Raw genomic sequence first — 7,212 nt, 5'->3', positions numbered from 1 at the left:
CTTGGTTTTGTCACCAGCTCTTATCCTCTCCATTCTTGTACCAAGTACAGAAATGGAAGACCAAAGAAACTGGCCAGAATTCAGCCAGCTGATGTCCTCTCCTCTCCTCTCCTCTCCTCTCCTCTCCTCTCCTCTCCTCTCCTCTCCTCTCCTCTCCTCTCCTCTCCTCTCCTCTCCTCTCCTCTCCTCTCCTCTCCTCTCCTCTCCTCTCCTCTCCTCCCCTCTCCTCCCCTCCCCTCCCCTCCCCTCCCCTCCCCTCCCCTCCCCTCCCCTCCCCTCCCCTCCCCTCCCCTCTCCTCTCCTCTCCTCTCCTCTCCTCTCCTCTCCTCTCCTCTCCTCTCCTCTCCTCTCCTCTCCTCTCCTCTCCTCCTCTTTTGTTTTTATTATCCACAACTGTAATTTAGCCCACTGCTCTCCAAGATGCTGCTGGTAGTATTTTCTCAGCAGATAAGCGGTTTTCCTACAGAACCTGGCAGCTCTTAAGTAGCCTTGAGAACACCTTGCAGCTGCAGACAAACTTGTTGGAGAAGTTTAATTCAGGCAGTCAGCAATCCGGCTGGCTGCTCAAAGGCTTAAAGAGCGCGCACTTGGATAATGCACTATCCAGATGTTTCAAAGATTTTATACGTATATAAAATAGACATTTTACTCATATGTAAGTACTATTTATGTTCATATGCTGCTCATATAAATATGTATATAACATACGTTTTACATCGATAAGTAGATGGAAATGATGGAAGGAATTCAAAACTTACTGCAGTTGATGGGGAATATCCTGAGAAAATGTATTTACCTTACTTATTAAACCATATTAATGCCTTTCTACCTGTAGGTGAACTCCCACTCAGTTATACTTCATACTGTATATGCATTACTTTTAGTCTATGCAGCTCTCCACAGACTCATACATGTCTTTCACAGATGGGGAAACTGAGGTCTGGGAAAGCAAACAGCTCACACGAGTGTTGCACAACCAGCCAGGCACACCAGCTAGAAATGGTAACTCTCCAGCACCTCCAGTCATTTCATTTTTTTCCTTCTCCTTATTTTTGAATGACTTGGGAGAACATGCTTCTACGTTTTCTTGAAGACAATGCCCTCAGTGGCTATGACAAACCTTGGTGATGTCATGACTTGAAAGTGCATGGAGGTGCTTCTTTTACCAAAAGACACCGCTTTGCCCCACACTGGGGGGAGCTTTGGAAAAAAAATACACTTGTGCTTGAATATACATGAGCCAGGATCGTAAATATAAAATTTAGTTTGAAATCTGAGCAAAAGTCAGCTTTATAATGAGCAAAGAAAAAAATGCCTGCTAGCCAAAGGGCCACTAGGAAAACCCAGGGGAATTCTGAGACAAGGTTGTACTTCAAACTCGAGTTTGTCCATTTGTGCATCTAGGACATGTCGCAAGAGACCCATCACTAAATGCAAGTCCTGAACTAAACCATGAAAGAAAATCTCCCACCTGGTCCCTCCATGCAGTGCTCAGGACCATGAGGCTTCCTGGAGCTGGTTTGAGTTCCCACTCCTTTTCTCTCTGTGTGTCTTTTCTCTGCCATGTGGAAAGGAAGACCATGGGAAGTGCTCTACAAGGAATGGAAATCCCATTTCCCAAGTGGCTTTTTATTAACCCAGAGAAGCATTGGCTACAAAAGAACTATAAGGAGAATATAAACTAAGAAAGTGTATCCCAGGTGCTATACAGGAGCTAGCTGTTACTTGAAAGTCTCATGTAAGCCTGGCAAGTCACATTAATCCATTTTTCAGTATGGAAATTAAATGTTTCTTTGGATAGCGTATAAAAAATGCCAGAACTTTCATTTTCTTTCCATTTTAATCAAAAGAAAAGTTTAATTTTATTCTGAGAAAATATAAGCAGTAATGAACAACGCTCTACTTGTATTTAAATTTTTCCAGAAGTTTTCTTTTGTCTTCAGAAATGGAAACAGCCACTGCTCCAATCAGTTGCACAACTCTGCATAGCAAGAAGATATATGGAGAGCATTTTTGTCCAGACCGTAACAAATTTTCAATTGGTTGGTTTGGTCATTGCTTTTCTTTTTCTTTTTTTTTTTTTTTTTCAAGTCACAACATCAGAAAGCCACTGTGAGAACAATAGAACACATAGTGTGTACAAAGGCATTTTTACCACACTCGTTTTTGTGACATTTGAATGCCATGAATGAATGAAATCAGCAGTGCTGGGGAGAGCAAGGATGGCTTCTAGAGCATAAATGCGATTAAGAAATACCTTCAGCCCCCATTTTCCTTGCTTCCAGATGAATACTGCCAGCACGCAAGCATTAGCTGTTCCAGTTGGCACTGCCAGCAGCCTTCTCTAGGGCAGGATCCAGCTCTCAGCACAGGCAATGGAAAGACTCCTACTGGGTTCACTGGAGCTGCAGCAAGCCCCAAGGCTCTGGCTGCAGGAAGAGTCCCACAAAACTGTCTGTGCTCTGAGCAATGCAATCACAAGCACATCTGAAGTGCCAAGAACAAGTGAAGATATGAAGAAGGGAGCATGTATGAGTCCTTTACTTCTTTCTTTGATTTCCCTCTCTCGTATTGCCCAAACTCTGCAGGGTCTGCTCTTCATGTTGTGTTGTTTTTTTTTCACATTCTTATTACCATCCACTTTTCAAACTGCTCTAGGAAAACTGAAAAAAAAAAACCTGCTTCAGAGAGCCACATTTTTGTGATTTTTGTGAAACCGATGCTCTCTCAAGCAAGCCTCTTCTAGCACACAAGTTTTGTATGGTGTGCGAGTAAGTGCATGTCTCTGCATGTATCTAAAAAATTAAAAATGTATGTTTAAAAAGGAGGAAAAAAAGTCTATGAAGGCCACAAGACCTTCATTTTCACTGTCTGGACTGCATTTACTGTGCCTATTTCTAGCTAACAGACCTTCAGTGTGCCTTATAAGACTAAAACAAAATCATTCCCAAAGTGCACCTCTCAGGCACTGTGCCTACCTAAACAAGGAGGAGCAACAGAGCACAGACCTCTGAGGCAACCTGCACTACCTCACAGATGAGTATCGCCCCGAAAGCCACAGTTTGCTGGTGAGCATCACCACAAGCACAGGAAACTAAAAACAGACTTGGTGTCCTTTGAAATAATTGTTACGTTCCACAGGCTCCACTGAAGATCAAGCAGCCAAAGGGGAAAGATGAAACACTCTGCACAACTCTGTGACCAAATGTTTAGTAAATACTGCAAAGGCTCTGTCAGTTCTTTTTGGTTCTTTTTGTTAACAAAGAATGGAAGAGAAAAAAAGAAACAAGTTATACATATTCAAAAACACAAAAATAATAGATGCAGTAACTGATAGAGTCTGCTAAATCCCACAAAATATAGGTTCTTCAGGCCAGCTTGAATAAAGAAACTGTTTTACACTGTAGAACAGTTCAACTTCTCCCTCAAATAGCTGAAGCCAAAATAAGATGTCATATAGTGTACTTCTATGCATCACAGAATCACAGACTCATAGAATAGCCTGGGCTAAAAAGGACCTCAAAGATAATCTAGTTTCAACTCCCCTGCCACAGGCAGGGTTGCCAAGCACTAGACCAGGCCACCCAACGCCACATCTAGCCTGGATCAGACAAACTGTAGGCTGAACCTGTGAACTTCAACTTCAGCTGGGCATGCAGCAAAACCTCTCTCCAACTCTTCACTTGTTCTGATGAACTTGTCATGGACAATCCACTAACAGAAAGCTCACAGACTTCTGACTTCTTGTGAACCAGTCACTCCACTCTTTTCCAATAAATCTTCACATCCCACTGCTTTGCTACATTCAAAAGAATGTACTGTCTTTTGAAAAAAAGTAGTCTAGCCATCAGCTAATCACAGCTGTGGCACTGCCAAAGCATTACAGAGTGAAAGGATGCTACCCCATTTCATTTCTCTCCATAGAATAAAGCATCCCATATGCTCGCGGCCTCCACTCTTTTTCATCATGTCTCTCCTTTAAATGTCTTTTACCAGAAGACTGGCATTAGCTGTCAGCTAATCAGCCTGCACCTTAGTTAGACAAGTGCCATGCTGATATGCTTAAGTCTTTTAAGTGTCATGCAACAAACCTGACAAATTAGTTTTCTTTCTATTTTAATACTTTTGTAGAGAGCCTCAGCCCCAAAGTACATTTTCCATCGGGTTAGTTTCCTAAATGACCACTTTCTGCCCATTTTCTGCTGACTTCCTCCTTCAAATGCTTTTGCCCCTACGTTATTTTTGAGAATATAGAATCACAGAATCATTAAGATTAGAAAAGACCTTTAAGACCTTCATTTAGTCCAACTGTCAGTATGGCTGAGATGTCTCTGTAAACAATATTACTTTATACTCAAATTAAGCACAGACCCTACCCCAGGAGCCCAAGTTCACAAAGTCATGGTTGGATTGGTTAATATAATTTTTAATGGGCATGGATGTGACATGCTGCTTAGATCAAAGTGCAAGGAGCTGTTATTTGTCACTGCTTCCTGTTACACCAACAGTAAATGCAGAACAGGGGCACAGTAATGAAACAAGTAGGAGTAAGCTGGGCACACTATCAAGAAAATATTGTGCATCAGTTTGAAAAATCCAATGTCCTTAAAATATCAGAAAATAAAAAAGGCGAGTAAAAGACAAAGTATAGTCTGTGTTGTTTTTGGAAAGTTCTGCCGTGCCTGGGTCCACTGGGTATTGATTTCATTTCATTTCATTACCACATCTGAAGCCGTGCTGATAGTAAATCACAAGCGGGGCCTAATTTACAAAGTTGGCTGGTTGAGCAGTAAAGTTATTCCCCTTTCTGATTATGAGAAGCTGTGATGCTGCCGGAGGGGATGTCCCTTCCCAGGGAACAAACTTCACACTTCTTGGACAGATGATTTTTCGCAGGCTCATCCTGCACATCATTTTGTTGCTTGATTTAAAGATGGCAGAATAGGCTATGTTCACAGGAAAAAAGCCTCCCCTTCAAGATGTTGCTATTTTGATATAATTACAGTTCAAAACTGCTCACTTTTCATTACTGTTCACAGTGGCATTGGCTACCTCTTACATCCTGGGTGGACATTTATGTTATCTCCTGACTTGCTGCTTCCTCAGGTGAGGTGGTAGGCTAGATACATCGAGGGACCTACAGGAACAGGGCTTTGAAGGGTCGTACACCTAACAACTAGCATTAGCAGAGGGCTTACATTAAGAGAGCCTTCCTACACAGCTGCCAAACAAGCAAGACTCTTTGAGCTGGCTGCTTCTCAATAGGAAAGACCTTCCTAAAGCTATCCACTGCTCAGCCCACCCATGGGGTGGCTCACTTTCCTACGTGCACTACCTTCCACATGTCATAGAATCATAGAATGGCTTGAGTTGGAAGGGACCTCAAAGATCATGTAGTTTCAACCCCCCTGCTGTGGGCAGGGTTGCCACCCACCAAATCAGACAGTGGATCAGAGTGCTCTGGGCCCCATGCATCCTGACTTTGAACACCTTCACATTTTCTCTGGGCAGCCTGTTCCAGCACCATGTGTTACCACGTACTCATGTCCTGGTATTACTGGTTGACAGCCCAGCATTATCTCACTCATCATTCTGGCAAAATCTTCTGTTAGCAGAGGCAACCAGCACGCATATACATGATGTGCTTTGAGAGTCCCCAAGACTCATAAATGCAGATGCTTGTACTGCATCTAAGTGAACATCACCTGTTTTCTGAGTTACCACCACTGGATCTGTTTCCCCTTTCAGAACCTGCAGGTAAAGAAAATCTACTTTGATGTCTCAGCCACTATCAGATTGTTACAGGCAGCAAAATTAATTGTCCAGGGTTAATCTTGATCCTCTCTGAAAAACAGTCAAGTACACAAACAATTTTTCCAATTGCATTAGGTCTACAGCATGAATTGTTCCTTCATACACATGGCTGACAAACACTTCTGTAGCAGCTACAGGAATGGGTTGAAGATGAGCAAGAAACATTGAGGAAGGGCATTTTCACAGCCATAGCCAGCTTTACTTGCATTCCGGGGCACCTGTTTCGTGAAGGAGGTTATTTCCCTTATGCATCTCTCACCAGGTCATTGACCAGATATACACCCACAATAGCCTTGTGAAGACCACCACCAGCTGCTCTGGAAGCTGTCCCTTCTGACCTGAAAAACATTTGTTTGAAGGAACAAGTGTAACTCTGAGAATCCAAAGAACCAGAGTTTGCATTCTGACTCACCACTACTTGTTTCTGTCTCAGCTTCCTCTCAGTATAAGCAAGGAAGATTAAATTTATTCTTCCTTCTCAAGGGAACTGGAAAGAGTCATTGTTGTTTGTATTTCTTTTTAATCACTCAGCGTGTAAACACTTCAGCTTAAGCCATTCAAAACTCAGTTACGTTGATTTTCTCAAAATTTTCCAATTTGTTAAAAATTCCTTGTCATGGGACACTACAGCTGAGCCCACGGATGCAAACAAAAACTAGAAAATACGATGTTTGTGAGCAGTGGGCTGTATAAAATAAAGCCCCGCATTCAAACTCAGGCACAAGTTGCCAACACGTACAACTCTTAAGAACATGCGTTTGCATGACCAGGACGTAAGACTTCGGGTGACTGAGGTCCCTGTGTTTGCTCAGCCCAGAGCAGAGGAGCTGAGGGGAGGCCTGACGGCAGCTGCAGCTCCTGACAGGGAGCGGAGGGCAGCGCTGAGCTCTGCTGTGTGTGACAGCGACAGGGCCCGAGGGAACGGCATGGAGCTGTGTGAGGGGAGGGCAGCTGGGGGTGAGGGACAGGGGCTGCAGCACAGGGCGGTGGGCATGGAACGGGCTGCCCAGTGGTCATGGCCCCAATTCATGGCCAGAATTCAAGGAGCGTTTGGACACTGCTCTCAGACACAGGGTTAGGATTTCGGGTGCTCTGTGTATGGATGGGAGTTGGATTCGATGGTCCTTGTAGGTTCCTTCCAACTCACGAAGTGCTGTGATTCTACGGGAAAACGCGCAGAGTGCAACATCAAAGGCGGCGACTCCGAACCCTATTCTTTAAAACGTCTAATTTATACGGAGAACCGCGGCCAAAACGATTCCACTCCTCGAGTTCTGTCCCCCTTCCCACAGCCGCCCCGTACCTGCCGAGAACCTCTCGGACCGCCCCAACACCGTCCGGCCCCCCCGCATACCCTCTCCCGCCCCGACCCGCCCCCACCCGGCGGCGGACACCCCA

Source organism: Tetrao urogallus (assembly GCF_951394365.1).
Source record: "Tetrao urogallus genome assembly, chromosome: 3".
Taxonomy (NCBI): Eukaryota; Metazoa; Chordata; class Aves; order Galliformes; family Phasianidae; genus Tetrao; species Tetrao urogallus.
The sequence above is the reverse complement of the archived record's forward strand: the minus strand, read 5'-3'. Positions refer to the sequence as shown.